Source organism: Dendropsophus ebraccatus, chromosome 3 (genome assembly GCF_027789765.1).
Source record: "Dendropsophus ebraccatus isolate aDenEbr1 chromosome 3, aDenEbr1.pat, whole genome shotgun sequence".
In the NCBI taxonomy this organism is placed as follows: domain Eukaryota; kingdom Metazoa; phylum Chordata; class Amphibia; order Anura; family Hylidae; genus Dendropsophus; species Dendropsophus ebraccatus.
This window is the reverse complement of record NC_091456.1, coordinates 175545266-175571959: the sequence shown is the minus strand read 5'-3', so window position 1 is coordinate 175571959 and position 26694 is coordinate 175545266. Positions and strand designations below refer to the sequence as shown.

Genomic DNA, 26694 nt, shown 5'->3' with positions numbered 1-26694 from the left:
ACTCAAAACCACAACACACACTGCAAAAAAATAAAAGTCTGTACATGTAATACAATGACCTATACAAAACCACTACACACTGCCCAAATAAAACTACTGCACACATAGTACCCAATCAAAACCACAACAAAACAGTGCAATACAAATACAAGCAATACACCCAAAGCAATTACCCATAAAAATGCTAACTTTAACCACAAAAAAAACCTTTACAGCGGCCCTATTATACCACTCCACACACTGTTTGCACACAGAACCACTACATACATTGGTAAAATGAAAGTGCAATACAGTGCTCATACTCAACCGCTATACACAATGCTAACACAATACCAACATACATAACCGCAGTGACCAAATAATCTCCATACACACAGTCTAATAATTCCATGTGCCCATATAATACCGCCACGAACGTTTTTTTAACTAAATGTAGACACCTCAGGGATTTTTGAGTATCCTGAGGAGGATAGTGAAGATCCTGGGTATAATTCTCCCTATAACCCGGTTATTGGTGATCTGTACATTGCTGGAAGAGTGCCGCCCCTGGCTGTTTGGTAACTATATAGTTGTTATCAGAGGTGTCTATGAACCGCAATGGATGCCTAGAACTGGCTCCTTGCTGTAGCACTTGTTCTAGGTGGCATGTGAGGGTCATTCTCATTTCCAAAGGTCAAGTGCTATACAGAAAACAGTGACAACAGTAAGGACCTGGTATATACAAAACAAAGAAAACAGATAGCGGATAATACATAACCAGCAATGTCGCGTTCAGCAAAATCTGCATCATAGATTGTTAAACTGGAGGCCTATATTATATTACAGCAGTCAGAAACAGTGGGGGAGTAGTCAGTAGCCCCTAAAACAAATATGTATGTATAAAAGGACTATGGAAATGTATACAGCCAACTAACTTGTCTCACCACCAGGGGCCTCTAAATAATATAGATGTGTAGTAGATATACAGTATAATGAAAGCTGGCACAGAATCAGCAGGCATCATGTGTTGGCTGGCACGTCACACAATGTACCTATAATGCCAGCATACAATGTGTACATAATCTTCACAGGCTGCGGCTACAGTGGACGTCATCTACAGAGGTGGAAAGCGCGTCCAGTCATGAAATGTCAGCTGCAAACAGCAATTATGGGCGTTAAGGACCTCGGGTGAGCTGGTACTGGCATTGAAGAACTCTGGTGAAGAATATGCCATCCTCTCTGCCCATCAGTATCTTGTGGTTCGCCACAGTGCCAGTCCCAAGGTCTTGTAGGCACCAAGGCCCCTAACAGAGCTTTGACAGCGAGGGCCTCACAACAGCGTCACACACCAGTGTTGGCCACTTGGCAGGGTCAACATAGCAATGCCAGTCACAGTGCCCCCATAACAGTACCAAGCATGTGCATGGGTTGGATCAAGATTCCCATGACATAGGGTAAAAATTTAGAACATACTATTGGAGGATGAGATGTGGTGGCAGAGACCCTAAATGGTGGAGAATAGGGCCACAAACTGGTTCTGGACAGTACCATACGGCCACACTATTAACAATGATCCCATGACCGTGCCCACCAGGGCGCTATAGTAACAATCATTCTGTATACCCCCCCCCAATTAATTCCCAGTCTTCGGCCTGGCTCGGAAGGCTGATAAACTTATCCTGCGCTCCAGTAACTCTGGAATGAAAACTTATTATGTTGCTCTCTTAACACGTAGTTGGATTAATTATGGATTCTCTGGATGAAGCATCCATTGGCCTTTTCTGCCAGGACGGCTCCGGACAGTAGGCCTCCTGGTGACAGGACCCGGTCTTACTCCGGCATCACAGTATAAATATATCTACAGAACACATTAATATATATTCCCGGGAGTGACCAAGGATCCTGTCACCCAGAGGTTTCTAGAGTGAAGAGTTGTAAAATTCCAACACTTCTCCGCACACCTCACGGTGTCACCCGGCCGTCTGAAAACAAGGTAGAGAAGTTATTTTTAAATGTGCATTTCTGAGAAACCTCTTAAGCAGAGTACAAGTGCGAGGAAATCTCTATTAATCGCCTACAGGCTGTCGCACAATGCAAGTTAAGCCGGGGCTCTTATGCAGTTATATATGAGGTTTCCTTCTACATTCATATTTCTGAGGGTTTTCAGCTTTGAGACAGCAGTACAGCGTGAGAGCCCCTCATAAAGCTTAGCGTCACCCCGGCCAAAGGCGATGAAAATAATGCCGTTCTGAAGTAGTAAAACACACAGTAAACTCTGCATATTTGTTTGAATAGGCAAAGAGCCTCTTGGGCAACACCAAAAGGCCCGATCTCTTGTGCAACACCAAAAGTAATAGTTGCCCAGGCAAAACCAAAAAGGTCTGGCTCAGTGTCTTGTGCAACACCAAAAAGCACAGTGTTGCCCAAAAGACCTTGGGCAACACCAAATGGCCTTAAGCACAACCGAAAAATCCTGGGCAACATGAAAAAGGCCTGACCTCTTCAGTAACACCAAGAGACCGCGAGCAACACCAAGAGACCGCGAGCAGCACCAAGAGACCGCGAGCAGCACCAAGAGACCGCGAGCAGCACCAAGAGACCGCGAGCAGCACCAAGAGACCGCGAGCAGCACCAAGAGACCGCGAGCAGCACCAAGAGACCGCGAGCAGCACCAAGAGACCGCGAGCAGCACCAAGAGACCCTGAGCAACACCAAGAGACCTTGAGCAACACCAAGAGACCTTGAGCAACACCAAAAGACCGCGAGCAACACCAAAAGACCGCGAGCAACACCAAAAGACCGCGAGCAACACCAAGAGACCTCGAGCAACACCAAGAGACCTCGAGCAACACCAAGAGACCTTGAGCAACACCAAGAGACCTTGAGCAACACCAAGAGACCTTGAGCAACACCAAGAGACCTTGAGCAACACCAAGAGACCCTGAGCAACACCAGGACCGATCTCTTGTGCAACACCAAAAGGTCCGACGCACTCTTTTGGGTAACACCAAAATACCCAGAATTTTTGGCAACACAATGTAATGATGAGAAAACTTGCCGAAAGGTCAGTTCACACAAACCTGAACGATCAGCATTTGAATGGATACAGCCATGTTTTCAGGCAGTCCTAGGGCTGCATCCACCTTCCTCAGGCAGCTGGATTCAAATGCAGATCATTCGTGTTTGTGTCAACCTGACCTTTCAGCACGTTTGCTTACCTCTAACTAAAAGGCTTGGAATCTGAATCTGCAATGCAAGAAACCAAAAATGATCAAAGGACAGCACCTGGTTGTACACTTTCCGGATTACACGTCTAAAACATAAGTAAAGTCAGTCAGTGACACACACTATTTTACAGACACACAGGTTTCAATCTCTTGCAGACATACAATTCAGCCTGTGACAAAAAGTCAACTTTCTGAACATTTCCAGACACAATAGTGAACGGCACACACTGTCCTGACTCATTTTGTCTGCAGCACATTCTCCTCCATGTAATGATACACTCAATTTAGATCGCAGCTCAGAACGTGGTAGAAGCAGAAACATTTCCCTGCAGTGGTTGTTCCCATCACCGCGCTTCCGGAGAAGAGGCCCAGGGTGCCGGCACAGGTGCCAATATTTACAAGAAAAATCACTTCCAGGGACACTTGACAAGTTACAAGCACTCGCTCAGCTGTCATGTGCCGCTCTGACTCACAGCACTACTATGTCAAGTATTATTCAAACACATTTTTTTCAGTTTTTCTTGTACTATATCCAAGTTTCTCAGACTTCCGAAAGGCAAATCTACTTAAAAGAGTTATCCAGGATTAGAAAAAAAACACAGATATTTTCCTACAGAAACAGCACCACTCTTGTCTCCAATGTTTGCAGCTCAGTTCCAATGAAGTGAATGGATGTGAGTTGTAATACCATACAGGAGTGGTACTTTTTTAAAAAAAAATTTATAGTAGCTGTTTTTTCTAATCCTGGATAACCCCTTTAATAATGCAGCAATGCAACCATCACTCCCATGCTACAGCTTCTAAATCTATACTTTTAGAGCCCAGCTTTCTCATAGAACTAGTTTTCAACTATTTTTTACTAGTGGAAAGCTCTTTTGAAACGTGTGCATGTCCGTGTACATTTTTCCCCATTGTGGGTCAAAGTAACCTATGATCTAACCTAAGATGTCATCATGAAGCCCCTAAAGCTCAAAAACTAACAATATACAGATAACATTGCTTGTTCATGACGTACACTTTCCAAACAAATAAAATTACACCTCTAGTCTTATCTTTAGATTTCTTGATAAAAATGGCATTATTATTTTTATAAAAAGGTATACATAAATAACTCAATATACATCCTGATATAAGGCCAAAAAACAACCAAAAAAAGTCTGGCGAAAACTTTTATTTAAGTATTGTACTGCCCCCCATAAGTTATACAAATCACCAATATACACTTATTATGGGAAAAGCTTATAAAGTGCTTTTTTCCTTGCACTTACTACTGCATCAAGGCTTCACTTCCTGGATACCATGGTGATGTCACTTCCTGGATACCATGGTGATGTCACTTCCTGGATACCATGGTGATGTCACTTCCTGGATAACATGGTGATGTCACTTCCTGGTTAACATGGTGATGTCACTTCCTGGTTAACATGGTGATGTCACGACCCGACTCCCAGAGCTGTGCGGGCTGTGGCTGCTGGAGAGGATGATGGCAGGGGGACACTGAGGGACACAGGACACTGGAGAGACACTGAGCATCTCCCTGCCATCATCCTCTCCAGCAGCCACAGCCCGCACAGCTCTGGGAGTCGGGTCATGACATCACCATGTTACCAGGAAGTGACATCACCATGTTAACCAGGAAGTGAAGCCTTGATGCAGTAGTAAGTGCAGGAAAAGAAGCACTTTATAATCATTTCCCGTAATAAGTGTATATTGGGGATTTGTATAACTTTTGGGGGACAATACAATACTGCAATAAAAAATTTCGCCAGACTTCTCCTTTAAAGGGGTATTGGGGTAATATTATCATCAGTGAGGGTCTGCTTGTAACTAATCTATAGAACATTGGTTATATACCCCCCAGAATGAACAAGGCTTCCGATCACTGCTAAGTACATAGAGGATAAATGGTGCACTCGCTCCATTATTAGGATTGGTAGGGGTCCCAGTGGTCAGACCTCCAGAGATTGCCGATCGCTAGAGCGCACCTGCCCCTTTACTCTGCTGTTACTGCTTATATGAGCAGTCTACGGAATTATAATGAAAGCCTATAGAACTTCCAGCAATTGCGTATACCGGAAGTTTTATAGGCTCCCAATAGAACGTAGCTCAAGTTTATAGCAGAGAAGATGGGACAGAGCACATGCTACTGAGCCCCTCTGCCCCTGGGTCTCGGCACACGGACCCTGACCTGTGTGCTTTGGGTCCAAACTATGACTGGCTTGATCACATGTCTGATATTAGGTGTATAGTGGCACATCATCCATAACACAAACTCCTTTTTATAAACTATTGTATAAAGCAGAAAAAAGAAAGAACTACCAATATGATTAACATATACACCAGGACTGTTAAAGGGGTACTCCAGATAAAATAGAATTGTTTTTAAATCAACTGGTATCAAAAAGTTATACAGATTTATAAAAATCTCAGGTCTTCCAGTACTTCGCTGTATGTCCTGCAGGAAGTGGTGTATTGTTTCCAGTCTGACACAGTTGACATTGACAAAAAGGGGCCACCCTGGTATTTCCCTGTTTGTGTTCCAATACTCGCAACCGAAAGGGACTTAAGGGGCTATTTATCAGGGTGGTGTGGTGCTCTTCCCATCATGGAGGCACCCCGTGACAACAGGCTAGAGATATCTGGCTATCCCATGCTCTGAGACTCGCAACTGAGACTCCACGGACCTTGTTTTGCAGTCTGACACAGAGCTCTTTGCTGCCACCTCTGTCCATGTCAGGAACTATCCAGAGTAGTAGCAAATCCCCATAGAAAACCTCTCCTGCTCTGGATAGAACAATTTTCCCTCTGGAGCACCCCTTCAGGTAAACATGGATGTATATAATCATTACATAAACAGAATATAAAAAAAAAAAAAACTTGAAACATGGGTGTATAAAAACTTCTAAGAAAATCATAAGAAATTAGCATATATTAGCATACTAACATAAGTATATTTAAAAAAAAAAAGTTAGGTTATCCAGGATTAGAAAAAGCATAGCTTTTTTCCCTCCCACAAACAGCACCACCCCTGTGCTTAGGTTGTGTGAGGTATTGAAGCTCAGTTTTATCGACCTAAATAGAGCAGAGTTGTAATACCACACAAAGCCCATAGCAACTAATCACAGCACAACTCGTTTTGTATTTTGCTGTAAAAAAAAAAACAAAAAACTAATGTTGCCCATAGCAACCAATCACAGCACAGCTTCCTTTCCAACATCAAAACGCAAAGTGAAAGCAATACTGTGATTGGTTGCTATGGACAACATTTATTTTTTCAACAGCAGAATACAAAATGAAGGCCGCACTGTGATTGGTTGCTAGGGGAAACATAAGTGTGGATTTTAATTAAACCTAATTGAAAGGGGGGGAATCACACATTTTAATGCAAATGACATAAGGATTTTTTTTTGCCAAAATGTGCCATATAATTGAGGTTTTATGTCCTGACACTATAAAAGCGTAAACAGCCACCTTACCACATACACAGAATACATATACAACACAACCACCATAATAATAGCCACATGTAGAGTACAAATAGACAACCTCAGCTCTGCTACATCTGCGCATTGTAGGACCATATAATAGGTTCCGTGCAGTCCTCAGACAAATGACTCCCAGCTCTGCTTCATCGCTCATACTCCTCATTGCTATTATTAGTATTACTCCTGTGATTTTTTTCGCCTCGGCAGCCATAAGCGCAGACCATGTGGAGTCTACCTTCCCGCTGTTTGCATCCATAAGCTCAGCCATCTGCATCGTGACCAATACAAACCCGCAGTTCACACAAAAGCCAAACAAAGCAAACAACAATGAATGGTGAGGTGGGGGGGGTCTCTTAAAACCAAAAAAAATGGTCCCTAAATTTCACAATAAAACCCTTAAATCCCAAAATCTGGCAGAAATATCCCTTTTTTTTTTTTTTTCTGTCAGCCAAAACATGTGACAGCAAAATGGACGCACGCAGCCGACCGCTCGAGAAGAATAAAGGAACAGTGGGGAAGGGACATAGAAGGAAAGCTGGACGGACTCACGCTGAACTCCGGGGAAACCAGACGACCCCTCAAGATTGCTTTGATACTTCAAGTCTTCGGAAGAATAAGACAAAGCCAAGCGTGCCTGCTCCGCACCGCCAGCCAGCGCCGCAAACTTACAATTCCCAGCCCCCCCACCACCAGCCCTTTTCGTTGTCTATCGCAGCTCCTACAATCCCTATGTGACGCTTAATTTACCAATCAATTTTCTGTGACTGGGCACGATTTTTCCCCCCTCTTTCCCATCCTTACCTCTGCATTCACCTACACATCATTTTATAAGACGGTTACCATGGTAACCGCGATTCCATTTCTGGCTCCCTCGCCCTTTCCGTGGGGTGAACGCATACCTATACACATTGATTATCCTTATTACTGCACGGGGCAAGGCGCAGGATGGACGCCGACGGGTTTCACATGTAAACTGAATCATAAGGGGAAAAAAAAAAAAGACAAATTCTTTATAGGCTTTTTTTACATGTCGAGGAAAGAAGGAAGCAGCCTGGGCTCGAAAATATCCAACATTACCATAAAGAATTCATTACATCAGGGAAATGAAACAGGATTAGAAATAAGGATTAGCAAAAACAGCGCCACCCCTCTTTTCAGGTTGTGTGCGGTATTATAATTAAGCCCCATTCATTTAAATGGAAATGTACTGCAAAACCCCACACCTCAAACGGAGGACAGGAGAGAGGTGCTGTTTCTGGAAGAAAGTGGCCATGTTTTTCTAAGCCTTGATAACCCCTTTAACAGGAAGTGGTTAATCTTTTAAAGTAAATAAATAGTGTCATTTATAGGGTGTGTAAGGGTCCGATTAGACAAAGCACTTTTGTAAACGACCTGAAATCGTTCACCATAATACACAGGACAATAGTCGTTTGTAGAAACTAACATAATAATTACGATCCTAACACTCAATAATATATGAATTATTGGTACATCCATACACTGAACGATTAGGGAACAATTTGTGAATGATTAAAGGGGTATTCTGGTAAAAATCTTTTTCTTTCAAATCAACTTGTTTCAGAAAGTTATATAGATCGTAATTTACTTCCATTTAAAAACCTCAAGTCTTCCCATACTAATCAGCTGCTGTATGTCCTGCAGGAAGTGGTTATTCTTTTCAGTCTGACACAGTGCTCTCTGTTGCCACCTCTGTCCATGTCAGGAACTGTCCAGAGCAGGAGAGGTTTTCTATGGGGATTTGCTCCTGCTTTGGACAGTTCCTGACATGGACAGAGGTGGCAGCAGAGAGCACTGTGTCAGCCTGGAAAGCATACACCACTTCCTGCAGGATATAAAGCAGCTGATAAGTACTGGAAGCCTTGAGAATTTCAAATTGAAGTCAATTACAGATCTGTATCACTTTCTGACACCAGTTGGTTTGAAAGAAAAAGATTTTCACTGGATAATGCCTTTCACAATGATTTTATGGTCAGCTCAATAGATGCTCAATCGCATTCAACACAAGTTTCCGTTAGTCGTTTGATCATTGCCAGCATACACACGGAAAGATAATTACTTTAAATTTGAACGATTTGACGATTTTTCGCACAATAATCTTTTGGTGTAATAGGTCCCTGTGTATATAAAGGTCAGCTCCAAAGACTGCTTGAAAGCACCAGCAATCAGCTGTGATCTGCCAGGATCCTGACAGTAAGGGCCCTATTAGGGCCAGTTCACACTGAGTCAGCACTGCGTAATTCCGCAGTGTGTTGCTGTAAGTGAATAAGAGGGCGCACGTGGATCAGCGCGCGCCCTCTCATTCACTTACAACAGCACACTGAGCATGGCGGGAGTCCTCTCCGCCGCGGAATTACGCCGTGTTTACTCCGTGTGAACGGACCCTTACACGGAACAATAATCGGCCCTATGCGGACGTTATCGCTTTCTGTAATAAACACAACGATCAGCGGCTGATCATTGACATAGGTTTGGACCTATAATTGTCGGGCGTCGACCATGCATCGCTACGAGCAACAGCGGTGCGCGGCCAGCGGCTGGCGATTTCCAAACTGTATACATTACCTATCCATGCTGCAGGGCTCCTCTTGCGCTCTGCTTCTCACCGGGTCCTGTGCGCTCCAGCTTCAGAGCGGCCTGTCTGAGCTGACAAGCCGCTCAGCCAATCACAGGCCGGGACCGCTGTGGCAGGCCCGCTGTGGAGCTGCAGCGCCCGGGACCAGGTGAGAAGCAGATCGCAAGAGGAGCCCTGCAGCATGGATAGGTAAGGTATAGAGTTTAAAGGGAACCTGTCACCCCCCGTGCCGGAGTGACAGGCTCCCGACCCCCCGTTAGAGCCCCCTATACTCACCTGGCGCGCGCGCTCCTCAGATGAGTCACCCGCTCATAGAGAATGACGGAGTGTCGGACTCTCCTGTCATGCTCTATGGGCGTTGGACTCATCTCTCAGCGCGCGCGCCGGGCTGCAGCGGCTGAGATCTCAGTCACCCGACCGGATCCAGAAGTGGGACCCGGCGGGATTAGGTGAGTATAGGGGGCTCTAACGGGGGTCGGGAGCCTGTCACCCTGGCACGGGGGGTGACAGGTCCTCTTTAAGCAAGGGCTGCAAGGACATTGGTAATGATGTCCATGCAGCCCTTGTTAAAAGATTATCGGGCCGTGTAATAGGCCCAGTAAACGAGCGCTGACCTAGAAGATCGGCACTTGTTTACAGTTTTATTGGGCCCCCCATCGGCCCGTGTAATAGGACCCTAAGTTTTTCTGCAGCACCACCACAGGTAAGATGAAGGATTACACAGCTGTGATTGGAATCAATGGGCAGTAGGCACAAAGTGGACGTGAAAGGTCTTCCAGAGTGAGAGATACTCTTTGTAATCCTCTTATATGAACTCACATCACCTAATAGGGCTTTAAAAAGCAGACAATTCCTAATAAGTATATGTAATAACTGATAGGAAAAAACAAATCAGAATTACAAGGGGTGGAAAGACACAAGGCACACTGAGGTTGTAGTACGTATCACGTATGAGTCCTATTCTAGTCAATGTGACCTGTCCATGATACTGTCCCGGAATCGGATTGCAGTCCGACCACCTAGTGTGCAGTTGCGTCTCTCCATTCCTGATGTCAGATGAGGCGAGAGGGTACGACTGGACAACCTCATCAAAAGAGGATGTCTATAATAGGAAACCCATTTCCATATACCTATTTAAGTATAAGGCTATGTTCACACAAAGTTCGTTCTGTGGGAATCACGGACGGTGTTACAACAGCACTTACGGAACTTACAAAGTGCTGCCTTCTGAGGGAATCCCGGACGGAGTGTATACCCATAGTATACGCTCAGGCAGGGATCTCTTGAGGCGTCGTAGAAAACTGACATGTCAGTTTTCTGTGGCCGCTATTCAGTGAATAGCGGCCGCAGAAAACCCTGTGAGTGCACACTATGGAGCGAGAGGCTCCAGCTGCACGCTCCATAGTGTGCAGTGGGGAGTTCTGATGCTGGCGTGCACGGATGCACTTGCATCAGAACTCTGCGGCACTAAAGATCATCCGGCCGGTATTGCAGTACCGTCCGGGATGATCTTTTCAGAGACCGGCAGTTTCATAACCCGTCCTGGTCACGAAACAGCCGGTCTCTTACGTAGTGTGAGCATAGCCTAAAGTATCAGAGGGTTCTCAGTTCTGGATCTTCATCCCTTGGTGAGAGTGGAGAGAGATTACAAAGAGTGTCTCCCACTCTGAAGGACTTGTCTTGTCCTGCATTACACTGACAACACATTGAAGTGAATAGGCACAGTGTAATAACTTCATCTCACCTGTGGTGGCGCTGTAGGAAAAGTGAGAAATTATTGACAGGTGATTGCTGGAGGCCCAGGCAGGTGGAGATTCCGATCTACTTACCCTTATCAAGGGACTGTCCAAGTTAAAGAGACAAGACTGCTTTTTTCTAAGGACAGTGCCCAACACAGGTTGTGTGTGGTATTGCAGCTTTTGCTGCAATGGACACGTTTCAGGAAAAAAGCTGCCCTATTTTATTTAAAAATCCATTTAATTATTGTACAATTAAACATTTTGCAGTTTTCTCAGGCTCTGTTCACATCTCCATGTGATATATGTGACAAAACCGTGCAGTAAACGGCAAAACAATGGACAATTCAGCGAAACATGATGGACACAATTTCAAGATCATTGCTTGCTGTCCGTGAACGGGAAACTTCTTGTTTACATTTAGAGATTGACAGGAACAGGTCTGATACTGCTTATAACTGGAAAAATACACCAGGAAACTAAAAAAAGTCTTGAAATTGTACAAAATGAGGTTCTGCAGCAGCTGAGGTGTATTATGAGGTTCTGCAGCAGCTGAGGTGTGTTACGGGGTTCTGCAGCAGCTGAGGGGTGTATTATGAAGTTCTGCAGAAGCTGAGGTGTGTATTATGATGTTCTGCAGCAGCTGAGGTGTATTATGATGTTCTGCAGCAGCTGAGGTGTATTATGTTCTGCAGCAGCTGAGGTGTATTATGCATACCTCCCAACCGTCCCGGATTTCGCGGGACAGTCCCGTTTTCGGGGTTCTGTCCCGCGGTCCCGGAACGGCCCCCCGTGTCCCGCATTTTAAGTGGCCCCAGCGAAAAAAACAATAAATCAGTTACTCACCTGTCCTCCGGTCCCAGCAGCTCCTCTCCCGGCAGAGCGCGCACTCCCGTCATCCTCCGGGGCGGGCAGCGGGGGTACAGAGTCACTAACTGTACCGGAAGTGACCTGCTCATGAATCACTTCCGGCACAGTCAGTGTCTGTATACCCCACTGCCCGCCCCGGAGGATGACGGGAGTGCGCGCTCTGCCGGGAGATGAGCTGCTGGGACCGGAGGACAGGTGAGTTACTGGTTTATTGTTTTTGCCGCTGGTGCCACACTAATGGGGGGATTGGCTACTCTGTGGGGCGCTATATGGGGTATTGGCTACTATGTGGGGGGATTGGCTACTATGTGGGGCATATTTGGGGGATTGGCTACTATGTGGGGCATATATGGCGGCATTGTTTACTATGTGGGGCATATATGGGGGATTGGCTACTATGTGGGGCATATATGGGGGATTGGCTACTATGTGGGGCACTATATGGGGGATTGGCTACTATGTGGGGCATATATGGCGGCATTGGCTACTATGTGGGGCGCTATATGGGGTATTGGCTACTATGTGGGGCATATATGGGGGATTGGCTACTATGTGGGGCACTATATGGGGGATTGGCTACTATGTGGGGCATATATGGGGGCATTGGCTACTATGTGGGCACTATATGGGGGATTGGCTACTATGTGGGGCATATATGGGGGCATTGGCTACTATGTGGGGCGCTATATGGGGTATTGGCTACTATGTGGGGCATATATGGGGGATTGGCTACTATGTGGGGCACTATATGGGGGATTGGCTACTATGTGGGGCATATATGGGGGCATTGGCTACTATGTGGGCACTATATGGGGGATTGGCTACTATGTGGGGCATATATGGGGGCATGGCTACTATGTGGGGCACTATATGGGGCATTGGATACTATGTGGGGCACTATATGGGGCATTGCTACTATGTGGGGCTCTATATGGGGGCATTGGATACTATGTGGGGCACTATATGGGGCATTGGATACTATGTGGGGCACTATATGGGGGATTGGCTACTATATGGGGCACTATATGGGGGCATTGGCTACTATGTGGGGCTCTATATGGGGGCATTGGATACTATGTGGGGCATATATGGGGCATTGGATACTATGTGGGGCACTATATGGGGGATTGGATACTATGTGGGGCACTATATGGGGGATTGGATACTATGTGGGGCACTATATGGGGGATTGGATTCTATGTGGGGCACTATGTGGGGGATTGGATACTATGTGGGGCACTATGTGGGGGATTGGATACTATGTGGGGCACTATGTGGGGGATTGGATACTATGTGGGGCACTATGTGGGGGATTGGATTCTATGTGGGGCACTATGTGAGGATTGGATACTATGTTGGTCACTATATGGGGGCATTGGATACTATGTGGGGCACTATGTGGGGGATTGGATACTATGTGGGGCACTATGTGGGGGATTGGATACTATGTGGGGCACTATGTGGGGGATTGGATACTATGTGGGGCACTATAATGGGGGATTGGATACCATATAGGGCATTTTTGGCGGGATTGGATACTGTATAGGGCACTATTCAGTCAGCAGCATGTGGTGACTGTAGGGGAGTGGCTATGGAGGGTTGATATAGGGGCGTGGCTATGGAGGGTTGCTATGGGGGTGTGGCTATGGAGGGTCGCTATGGGGGCGTGGCTATTGGGACCGCGGCGCACATGTCCCTCTTTGCTCTTTGCAAAAGTTGGGAGGTATGGTATTATGTTCTGCAACAGCTGAGGTGTATTATGGGGTTCTGCAGCAGCTGAGGTGTATTATGAGGTTCTGCAGCAGCTGAGGTGTATTATGAGGTTCTGCAGCAGCTGAGGTGTATTATGAGGTTCTGCAGCAGCTGAGGTATATGAGGTTCTGCAGCAGCTGTGGTGTATTATGAGGTTCTGCAGCAGCTGAGGTGTATATTATGAGGTTCTGCAGCAGCTGAGGTGTATTATGAGGATCTGCAGCAGTGGAGGTGTATTATGAGTTTCTGCAGCAGCTGAGGTGTATTATGAGGTTCTGCAGCAGCTGAGGTGTATTATGAGGTTCTGCAGCAGCTGAGGTGTATTATGAGGTTCTGCAGCAGCTGAGGTGTATATTATGAGGTTGTGCAGTAGCTGAGGTGTAGTATGAGGTTCTGCAGCAGCTGAGGTGTATTATGAGGATCTGCAGCAGTGGAGGTGTATTATGAGTTTCTGCAGCAGCTGAGGTGTATTATGAGGTTCTGCAGCAGCTGAGGTGTATATTATGAGGTTGTGCAGTAGCTGAGGTGTGTATTATGAGGTTGTGCAGTAGCTGAGGTGTAGTATGAGGTTCTGCAGCAGCTGAGGTGTATATTATGAGGTTGTGCAGTAGCTGAGGTGTAGTATGAGGTTCTGCAGCAGCTGAGGTGTATTATGAGGATCTGCAGCAGTGGAGGTGTATTATGAGTTTCTGCAGCAGCTGAGGTGTATTATGAGGTTCTACAGCAGCTGAGGTGTATTATGAGGTTCTGCAGCAGCTGAGGTGTATATTATGAGGTTGTGCAGTAGCTGAGCAGGTTTTATGATTACATGGAGACACATGTTCTTTGGTTAGTGACCACTGCCCATCACATCCATTATAATGACAGATACACTACTGTATCTGTGTTAAAAGGAAGAAGAAAAAAAATCTGTGCGCGGACTAGCAGATGAAAGTGAAGCGCCTTCTTTACATTAGCAGTAATAACACTTCTCTATTGAAAACCACACAAAGGAACTCCAAACAGCGGAGGAGCGGGCAGATCGCCCCTGTTTGTTTTGTAAAGGCCTTTCTTTCGGTGGCGGCACTTTGAAGAGGAGGTCCTCGCGTCACCTAGCAACATGCTCTCCACTTGTGTGTTTGTGAGGGGGACGCAGAGGAGGTTATCGCATATTACGTATTTCCACATGAGGATTACGGAAGGAAAGTCGCTCAGTTCTCTGATTACAGGCCTGTGCCAATACTGAGCTGGCAAAATGACCATGGAAGTATCAGAGGTGTGCCAACATCACAGTACCACTGTCTAGACTGTAGGATGGAGGTGGGAGTAACCATCATACAGCTTACTGCGAGCCGACATCATACTTGACAACTTCTGAGAAGGAACTTAGGGGAAAATTGTGCGCATCACTTGTGCTTGACAAAGGCCAAAACACTAAATATGAATATTACCGTATAGGACCAAACCTCCAAGGTAACCGGCACCCACACCTTTTACACATGGCATTGCTCAAAATCCATACATTACATCTACAGAAGAGTATCAGCCTTCATCTAGAATCCTTCAAATATAGAACAGACTCCCCTTTATACAGGCCCCAGACCAGAATCACCTTCATACAGGCCCCAAACCAGAATCACCTTCATACAGGCCCCAAACCAGAATCACCTTCATACAGGCCCCAGACCAGAATCGCCTTCATACAGGCCCCAAACCAGAATCACCTTCATATAGGCCCCAGACCAGAATCGCCTTCATACAGGCCCCAAACCAGAATCACCTTCATACAGGCCCCAGACCAGAATCGCCTTCATACAGGCCCCAGACCAGAATCGCCTTCATACAGGCCCCAAACCAGAATCACCTTCATATAGGCCCTAGACCAGAATTGCCTTCATACAGGCCCCAAACCAGAATCGCCTTCATACAGGCCCCAAACCAGAATCACCTTCATACAGGCCCCAGACCATTATCGCCTTCATACAGGCCCCAGACCAGAATCGCCTTCATACAGGCCCCAGACCAGAATCGCCTTCATACAGGCCCCAGACCAGACCTCTAGTAATACGGACCCCAGACCAGACTTTCTGTAACATAGACCCCAGACTACACTTCCTGTATTATGGACCCCAGACTAGACTTCCTATAATATGGAGCCCTCACCAGACTACTTCTTAGAAGAGTAACCCCATGAGAGGATTTATGGAGAACAGCTGGCACAATTTTTGAGAGAGGCACCCAAACTAGATCTCCCATCTCTCCTTGGCACAGTGAGCTGAGGCAAACATGAAGTAATGCTGCACTGGGAGGAAGAGGACAAAAAAAAACTAGCTAGAGAGAATGTGAGGTGGGCAGCATTATCTGAGGAGAGGAGACCACCACCTTTGTGGGCCAGTGCTAAAAGAGAAGGTAAAAGAGAGGGACCTGACAGCTATGACAGTAAGGACTGAGTCCAGACATGACTTTCCATCTACTGTCCCCCCCCCCCCCCACACACACACACACACCTCGCTGTTGAGGTGTTCCACTTTCAGGAAGAGTGTTCTGTGTTGCAGCATTTATGTTTATGCCATATAGAGTTTATTATTACATGTTTCCTCGTACCCCATTGTCACCTATAGTTCCACATTACTCTCTGTGATTATATTACTCAGTGTATCAAGTGTGTACAGAGCTATGTGGGGGTTTCCTGAGTCAGCCCCTGGCAGAAGAGTGAAAACCTTCTGCATACCGCACAAGCTCTTGTCAAAACTCAGGTGGAGGCACTGTGCTGAGTGAGAAGATAAAACAAAACAAATCGAACCCTCCTTCCTTACACTGGAAGCTCCATTAGGGTGTGTTACAGAAGGATTAATAGATTTTAGGCTGATCACAAAGTGTCCCTTCCCAGTGATCAGTTTTAGGCTGGGTTCACACTACGTATATTTCAGTCAGTATATTTCAGTCAGTATTGCAACCAAAACCAGGAGTGGATTAAAAACACAGAAAGGCTATGTTCACACAATGTTGAAATTGTGCGGATGGCCGCCATTTAATGGCAAATATTTGCTGTTATTTTAAAACAACGGCTGTTATATTGAAATAATGGCTGTTATTTACTGTTATACTCAATTTCAACATTGTGTGAACAGATCCTTTCTGTGTTTTTAATCCACTCCTGGTTTTGGTTGCAATATGAGGACCACAATACTGACTGAAATATACGTAGTGTGAACCCAGCCCCAATCTGTAAAAAATCAGGCAGTAAGTGTTGAATGCCATCAAAAGGGAAACTAGGCATTACACAGTGTTCATACATATGAATGGGTTGTATGCTCATTCAGAATCCTAATCATTACACAAAAGTCCGTAGAAGGGTGTCCGAGCAACGGGTTTTCAGAAGCGGACCAACCTTTAAGTTGAATACATTGCTCTCAATCTCACAATGTCCGCCCCCCCCCCCACCAGCATACAACAGATGACGCCCAGCCCTAAACCTAATATCATCCTATGACTGTAATCCAATGTCATTACATCCCCGGGAATCAAGCCTACACACTTTTGGGGGAATTGTGACATATCAGATATGATGGAGGAAAAAAAAAAAAAAAAGGAGCTGGATAATTCTATGTCCTGGTCGGTATGACACAACACTCTTGTGGGAGACAGTAAAGAAGATTCATCGCTTGTGCCCCCTCGTCACGAAAGAAATACGTTGTTTCAAGGAAAAATTCACGGCCCCCTGCGAAAGAATGAGATTTAGAGGAATGCGTGGGTGCCGTGCCATCTGCTGATATCGTCTGGATTGTGCAAAACACTTTAATTACGCATGAATTTTAATGAAATAGTTGACTGGCCCAACATGGTTAAAGGAGGATAGAAAAAATAATAATAAAAAACTGCAATATAAATATTGTAATGTAGCTATAGGACCATGTTTAGACGGCATATAAATAGGCGGTGTGTCCACTATGGACAGTCACTTATGTCAGGTGATGTCAGAGTCGCTGCCGGGACCTGTGCTGAACAAAATTTGGCAGCAAATGTTCAATGTCCCTTCAGTGAACTTGAAGCTCCAAGGCCCTAAAGGCAAGATCTGTAATAGGGTCCCACTCCCTTATTTATTATGGTGATGTCTAAGGGTATGTTCACACTACGGAATACGTGAAGAAATTTTTGTGCGTAACTCAGCTCTCCTGGAGTTTTCAGCAAGAAATCTCCCTAATTTTAAACAGGGAAAGAAAAGCTGTAGAATAAGGAGAACAGACAGTCCTTCAAAGTAATGGCAGAAGAGATGAATGAATGGATTTGGCACTATTCAAATCTGTTTCCCTAAAATTCAGTTATTCGGGGCAAATCCAAAACTTAGGATGAATCTCTTGAAATAGTGGCCACTACTTCTACATAGCTGCACATCCCCTGCCTTGTCCATCATGTTCCATACTGTCAGGGCTGGACCGGTCATCTGGCATTTCTGGCAAATGCCAGATGGGCTGGTCTTTTCTGTCACCTAGTGATGTTCTATTCCTATGCACATCACCAGGGTCAAGCTGGCCTGGAGGCAGGGTGCCATTACTAGGACAGATTACCTGCAAGGGGATGTCTACATAGGGGGTGGGGTTATACAACAAGGGTGGTTACCTACAGGGTGGGAATTACTCACTTTTTTTTTGGGGGGGGGGGGGGAGTAGGGATTACCTAGAATGGTATTGCGTAAAGGGTAACAATATAGAAACCTAAAAGACCTCTGAGCATCATACATGATTTTTCGGGGTCATCTAGGGCTTTTTGATTTGTTCCAGATCTAATATAACAATTCTAATAATCTGACATGAAATGATTTGAGGAAATTCTCTCATCTAAGTGGCAGCCATATTGGTTGTCATCCAGCTTCTCCACAAACCAAGGACTATTAGCGTCTCTTTAGGCAGAGGGATCGGTGCGGTCTCTATGGCCTGAGTCTGCACAATTCTTTATCCCTCAGTAATCCTTGGCCATAATCCGCAGGCCATTTACATTGTAAAAATCATATCCAGAGCAACACAACAGCTTCACATACACGAGTGCAAACAAGGCGAACGCAGTCAGAACCGATCCCCACCATTGGCATCAACACAATGTAACTGATCCCTATCGCGGCCTAGGCAGAGAAAGAACGCGGCGTGTCTGTTCCCGCAGCAGTTAACATGGCAGGATCATTATTTTTACTTTCTTTGTTCTGTGATGTGTAATAGTAGAGGACGAAGTACAACAAAAGCAAGTGCAACTCCTCTTCTTGGCAGCGGAGGACACATAAAACCAGATGTTTACATTGCTTATTGTTAGATCTGAAGTGAATGTCATCATGCACTGTAGATTCCAGGCGCTATAAACACTTAGATGCCAGGATCTATAACAGCCGTGCCAGACTAGCCTGGGGTTTGTCTTGACTACAATACCCAATATCGACTATAAGAAATAAGAAATCTCCTCCTTTGGTGTTTCCTAAATCACTGTCCAAAGACATCTGTGGCCAAAGCACGTTATGGGAAAGCGGCAATTTTGCAGACACACGCGTCAATGGGGCACCCGAGACCGACACGCGTCAATGGGGGCACCAGAGGCCGACACGCGTCATGGGGGCACCAGAGGCCGACACGCGTCATGGGGGCACCAGAGGCCGACACGCGTCATGGGGGCACCAGAGGCCGACACGCGTCATGGGGGCACCAGAGGCAGACACGCGTCATGGGGGCACCAGAGGCAGACACGCGTCATGGGGGCACCCGAGGCAGACACGCGTCATGGGGGCACCCGAGGCAGACACGCGTCATGGGGGCACCAGAGGCCGACACGCGTCATGGGGGCACCAGAGGCCGACACGCGTCATGGGGGGCACCAGAGGCCGACACGCGTCATGGGGACACACGCACACTACTGAGACACATTGCTGACACACGTCAGCAAGGGGCACCTGTAAATGACACACACTATGGGGCACCCGAGGCAGATACACACACAAACTATGGGGCAGCCGAGACTGACACACTATGTGCGGCACTATGGGGCACCTAAGGCTCACACACACTATGGGGCACCTTATACTGAAAGGCTGCTATGTGGTATCTGGAGAGGGCTCACAGCGACTGCTACAACCCTGGCTGACAAACATTATAGGACATTATAGGATCTTCTGCCTGAACACTGGTAATGGGCCCCTTCACTGATATTACAGGCACATCAAGACATCCATCACCCACCAAATTGTCCCTCTTTATCTTATACAGTATAATGTGATATAAAGTACTAAAGCATGCAACAATTATAATAAATTATATATATCCCTAATATAACATAATTGAATGTTACACACCACACTTATATACTGACTATACTATAACTATGACACTGATGCTTAGCTGGCAATCCCGTCCATCTCTCTTTCTCATATTCATATATATTATATATATTATATATATATATATATATATATATATATATATATATATATATATATATGGATACTAGTCTTATTTTTTCTACGACACTGGTTTGATGCATAAATCTTGTAATAACCTATAAGAGCGATGTAAAAGCTGAGAAATAGTGGGAGCCATGGAGCTGAATGTGTCCGACACGGGGAGGGAACATGCAAAGAGCGACATTAAATATTAACACCAGACTCACCTGAGCGCCGCGACCTTGACAATCCACGAGATGAACGCTGAATGAATCAGGTCTCGCCCTGTACATGATTTCATTTACCTTGTCTGCAACGTGCAAGGGGATCCTGCGCTTTAACCCTCGCCTACCCCGTCCGCACAGACACGGGAGTGGGCTGCATTGTGAATCCCTCCCCAATCCAGATAACAAAGGAGATAATGGATGTGTGCGGCCGCCAGGACAACGTGTACGCTCTGTGAACGCCTGTTCCGTGCTCGTCTCTCACTCTCTGTGCAGACACCCAGGGCCTTGGCGGACTAAGCACGCGCAATGTTAAAGTTACGACGGCGAGGGAACAAGTATCCCAAAATAGTTGCAGCTTGTCGGGAAAACGCATTGCTGTGCACTGCCATGACAACCAGATCTTACACAAAAAATAGGAACCACCTACATATCAGTCATTGTGCCATTTCACTTACAGCTCCCATTCATTAGGCATGCCTTTTTTATTTATTTATTTTTTTTAAATAGAAGCACGAGCCGCTGCGAGCTCCGTAATTACATTAATAGGTTGGTGTTAATTCAACACGTATCAATGTGCCAGTCATAATTTGTAGCTATAGCCGATGTACCCGGGGAGAGGAGTAGTCTGAGTCTTCCCATTGGGATATATGTCATTTATCGTATATCCACCCCACCCCATATACATATATACTTGTCCTACTCCCTATAGGTTATTAACTAGTAGCAGAAAGTTATACAGATTTGTAATTTACTTTTATAGAAAAAAAAGTAAAGTCTTCCAGTACTTATAAGCTGCTGTATGTCCTGAAGGAAGTGGTATATTCTGACACAGTGCTCTCTGCTGCCACCTCTGGCCATGTCAGGAACTGTCCAGATCAGTAGCAAATTCCCATAGAAAACCTCTCCTGCTCTGGACAGTTCCTGACATGGACAGAGGTGGCGGCAGAGAGCACTGTGTCAGACTGGAAAGAATACACAACTTCCTGCAGGACATACAACAGCTGATAAGTACTGGAAGACTGGAGATTTTTAAATAGAAGTAAAATTACAAAGCTGTATAACTTTCTGACACCAGGATTTTTTTTTTTTACCAGAGTACCCCTTTAAAGGGAGCCTGTGTCCCCTAACCCCCCCCCCCCCCCAAAAAAAAAAAAAGGGCAGCATGCTATACAGTAATAAAGATCACAATATAGTATTTCACCCTGGTACAGGTCAGCCGCCCGTAATCGGTACTATCCGCAGTGTGTCCCTTTAATCAGACACCTCCATTGCTCTTATATTGAAACCTGATAAAGAAGCATTCCTTCTGCGCTGCCTCATTGTTTTGGTTTGGGGCCGTCAGCAGAGCTGCTGCTGCATTGCTGAAAGGTCAGCGGAGTCTACTATGCCGGCGTCTGTCATTTCTCACACCGCTATGTTCCACTAGCTATGTAAATTGATGTGGAAACTTCTGACTATGAACATCAAGTCTTCATAAATCCAAGTAGCATCAAAGCTGCTGTTCGGACCTGCAAGTGACAAACCCAGCTCTGCCCTACTAACATGGAAGCCTTTTTATACAGAAACATCTACTAGGGTCTATAAGACTGCTATAGCCTACTCTTATTCACCCAAAACTAATAATAGAAAGTCTAATTACTACAGCAGTACCAAATCGTAGATGCCATGCTGAAAGGCAGTAGGCCTCTGTGCCCCCTCTCTGCCCTCATCAGTGCCCATCTGGTTTACAGGGAAGACCTGTGTAATCCGAGATGGAGTGGTCGCTCTAGTTGTTAGACAGTGTTTCCATAGCAAACATATAATGATTTGGCATATTATACAATTCTAACATTCTTTCATATAGGAGCAGTATTATAGTAGTTATATTTTTGTATATAGGAGCAGTATTATAGTAGTTATATACTTGTATATAGGGGCAGTATTATAGTAGTTATATTCTTGTATATAGGAGCAGTATTATAGTAGTTATATTCTTGTATATAGGAGCAGTATTATAGTAGTTATATTCCTGTATATAGGAGCAGTATTATAGTAGTTATATTCTTGTATATAGGAGCAGTATTATAGTAGTTATATTCTTGTATATAGGAGCAGTATTATAGTAGTTATATTCCTGTATATAGGAGCAGTATTATAGTAGTTATATTCTTGTATATAGGAGGCAGTATTATAGTAGTTATATTCTTGTATATAGGAGCAGTATTATAGTAGTTATATTCTTGTATATAGGAGCAGTATTATAGTAGTTACTGTATATTCCCGTACATAAGGAACAGTAAAATTTGCTGATAGTGTTATCACAGAAAACCGTACATACTGTACATTTTGTACACAAAGCTGCTGATTCATAAATGAAGAATTACAACATTGGCTAAATATAGAAATACCGCTACAATTAAGTTTCAAGTTGATACAAATTCTGACTGCTCCTTTAATATAATTTAATAGTTGTTGAAATCTGCCACTTCTTGGGCCCCGGCCATGGTGTACAGTGAGCTGAATCACTGATAAACCCCAACAGGTTTTAAAATACCATGTAACACGACCACGTCCACAATTAGCCAAATGAGCAGGGCCAATTTATAAAGCAACTAAATGTTTATCTGACCCTCCAGTGAACTCTGCGAGAAGAATAATCCCCCCCCCCCCCCCCCCAATTATAGAGAGATGAACATTAATAGGACTGAGGGCCTAGTGGAGGATTGCCATGGTAATTCCTTGGCGAAGCATGTGACAGCCCACCATCACTCATATCTCACATCAAGGCGGAAGATAGAGATGAGTTTCACCTAGATCTCAGCTATTTCTCACCAGGTCATCAGAGGAGGGAGATGCTGGCCTCAGAATCCTTATATTCTAGTCTATAGGAGCAGTATTATAGTAGTTATATTCTTGTATATAGGAGCAGTATTATAGTAGTTATATTCCTGTATATAGGAGCAGTATTATAGTAGTTATATTCTTGTATATAGGGGCAGTATTATAGTAGTTATATTCTTGTATATAGGAGCAGTATTATAGTAGTTATATTCTTGTATATAGGAGCAGTATTATAGTAGTTATATTCCTGTATATAGGAGCAGTATTATAGTAGTTATATTCTTGTATATAGGAGCAGTATTATAGTAGTTATATTCTTGTATATAGGAGCAGTATTATAGTAGTTATATTCCTGTATATAGGGGCAGTATTATAGTTGTTATATTCCTGTATATAGGAGCAGTATTATAGTAGTTATATTCCTGTATATAGGAGCAGTATTATAGTAGTTATATTCTTGTATATAGGGGCAGTATTATAGTAGTTATATTCTTGTATATAGGAGGCAGTATTATAGTAGTTATATTCTTGTATATAGGAGGCAGTATTATAGTAGTTATATTCTTGTATATAGGAGCAGCAATATAGTAGTTATATTCTTGTATATAGGAGCAGTATTTTAGTAGTTATAGTCTTGTATATAGGAGGCAGTATTATAGTAGTTATATTCTTGTATACAGGAGCAGTATTATAGTAGTTATATTCTTGTATACAGGAGCAGTATTATAGTAGTTATTTTCTTGTATATAGGAGGCAGTATTATAGTAGTTATATTCTTGTATATAGGGCCAGTATTATAGTAGTTATATTCTTGTATATAGGAGCAGTATTATAGTAGTTATATTCTTGTATATAGGGTGCAGTATTATAGTAGTTATATTCTTGTATATAGGAGCAGTATTACTACAAAAGGACTGTCTATAGCCAGATTTTATGTATATATGGCCCAAACACTCTTAACAGTCTAGTGAAGCAAATCATAGGACCCTATTCCACCGGACGTTTATTGTTTGCATAATCGTTAACGATTAACGATCTCAAAAGACCGCTATTGCGAAAGACCTAATTTCCATGGAACGATAATCGTTACTTATGATCGTAATTGCGATCGTTTTTTCTTCGCTATTTATTCACTATTGCGTTCGTATCTATTGCGAACGACCAAACGATGTCTTATTCAATGCGAACAATTTGCGAACGAGCAACGATAAAAATAGGTCCAGGTCTTATAAAGCGATCAACGATTTCTCGTTCGGTCGTTAATCGTTAACGGCATTTCAACCGAACGATTATCGTTTAGATTCGAACTATTTAATGTTAATCTGAACGATAAGCGTCCGGTGGAATAGGGCCCATAGTCCCTTAGGTTCGGTGTTCAATATCCTAATGTCAGTGTCACCCAGCCATTGCAGACTTCAGATCTGTCATCAATATCCACCACTCAATTGCCTGGTCTATCAGGAGTCTGTAAACTGAAGCCAGTATCCTTACAGAAAGCTGCAGTTATGCAATGGCAGCTGTATGGATTGTCACCAGAAAAGTCAGATACTACATTGCAATCTCAGGAAACATTTTTCTTAGGGAGACAGATGATTTCCAATAATCCAGGACAGAGAATCATTAGGCAGATGCCAGACTATCAGGAGCCAGATTAATAGCGTGTCACTGTACATGCTGTTCTCCACTTCTTCCGACACTTGGATTTCTCTCTATGTCATACTGGAGGTCAGTAGCCACTGTCAACAGTTTACAGAGTCTAGATGACAAAGTGAACCCAGTGGGAACTACAGGCAAAAGATATTCCAGTCTCGACTGCTTAAAATGGATCCAGGCTGAGAGCTAAAGGAAAAAAAATGGATGCAATTGCTCTCCTTTTTTCATCTTCTTTGGTTCTCCTAAGTCCGTATAGAATAACATTTCTTAGTTGCTCTAGGAAAGTTCTGTAAAAAGTGTGTAATGTTTCAGTGTCCAGGAACGAGACTACTGCCATTGCAGCCACAGCCAGGCATACAAGATCCACTCCGGATCATGCCGTAGAAGCATAGCATCAAGCCCAGCAAAACTAAATATGGCCAAATTGCAACTAAAAGTTCAAGAACCTTTGATGATGTCATCAAGGGTCCTTTCAGGTCTAGCTACAGCACAACGAATGAGAGTACCATAGGGAGGGAGTAGCTGAGGAAGATGGTCATGAAGAGAGCAGTCTTGAGAGCAAGGGGGCTGAGCAGCATCTTAGATTGGGGGGGGGGGGCATGATCAACAGCCCATAAGAGAGGAAGCTATGACTAACAGTCCGTGTGAGAGAGAAGGGGGCTATGACTGACAGTCTCTAAGAAAGGAGGGTGCCATGAGCAAGAGTCTGTGAGAGAGAGGAGAGTGCCATGAGCAAGAGTCTGTGAGAGAGAGGAGAGTGCCATGAGCAAGAGTCTGCGAGAGAGAGGAGAGTGCCATGAGCAAGAGTCTGTGAGAGAGAGGAGAGTGTCATGAGCGGCAGTCTGTGAGAGAGAGGAGGCCATGAGCAACAGTCTGTGAGAGAGAGGAGGCCATGAGCAACAGTCTGTAAAAGAGAGGAGGCCATAAGCAACAGTCTGTAAGAGAGAGGAGGCCATGAGCATCAGTCTTTGAGAGAGAGAGAGAGAGAGAGAGAGAGAGAGAGAGAAGTCTGTGGGAGAGGAAGGGGGCCCATGACAAACAGTCTATGACAGAAAGATGGCTATGACCAATAGTCTATTAAAAAGGGGGGAGGGTCATGAGCCAAAGCCTGTTAGAGTGAGGAGGGTTCCACGACCAGCAGTCTGTGAGAGAGAGGAGGCGATGACCAACAGTCTGTGAGAGAAGTCTGTGGGAGAGGAAGGGGGCCCATGACAACAGTCTGTGAGGAGAGAGAAGGGAACCATGAGCCATAAGAGGGGTGGGGGGGTGGGGGTGGGAAAGGTCTTTGTTACATATGAAGTGGTCGTCATATTGAATGGAGGGGGGAAAAAAGAAAGAATGTCTACAGTCACCTGTAATTTACCAGCCTTTTTTGAGTTACACCCCTGTCAGTGTTCCTGGGAAAACTGGTCACTTTCTATTGGGGTTACCCCATAGATTACAACTACAGGAGTACCAGCAGGAGGGCACCAGCAGACTATTGGGAGGGGGAGGGGGGGGGGCTGGATCATTCAAATAATAAATGTACAAGCCCTTTACATTCAGGATGATGAGAAAGCTGGGTGTCGGGCCATATTTGGAGCAGATACATAGATATATATTCTAATATATTATAGGCCACTATCTGCATTGCTATATATCCGTACACCCCCACCTGACCCTGCATCTGTTCTGCCTGGTATCTGACATTATCATCCTGACAGTTCAATGAAGATCTGCTGTGCTATCGTTACAGTGACGGCAAAACAAACAACAAACCCCCGGCAGATGGGAGACATCAATGAGGCTTTCTGATACTTTCCTGTTGTTTCTTATTATCACCAAGGAGTCTGAATGTGGAGAGAAGAACAAGACAAGAGAAATGAAGGCGGAAGTTATATGTGATGCTAAACACACCGTATACAAGCTACAACGTCTTTATTAAAGGGCCATAACAGAAGACGAATGGTGGAGAG

General features: G+C 44.7%; 1 protein-coding gene across 8 annotated transcripts in view; it reads right to left on the bottom strand.

The window, feature by feature from the left end:
- Positions 1 to 26694, bottom strand: part of NEDD4L (NEDD4 like E3 ubiquitin protein ligase) — a 248052-nt gene that overhangs the window by 55924 nt on the left and 165434 nt on the right. The window contains exon 1 of one of the 8 annotated variants that reach the window (XM_069963182.1): positions 20267 to 20287. The exons of 6 other annotated variants lie outside the window; for them this stretch is intronic. The gene's annotated coding sequence lies outside the window, so the exon portion shown is untranslated. Of the gene's footprint in view, positions 1 to 11866; positions 11905 to 20266; positions 20288 to 26694 lie in introns of those variants that run through there. One more of the 8 variants, XM_069963184.1, reaches the window with a different exon arrangement.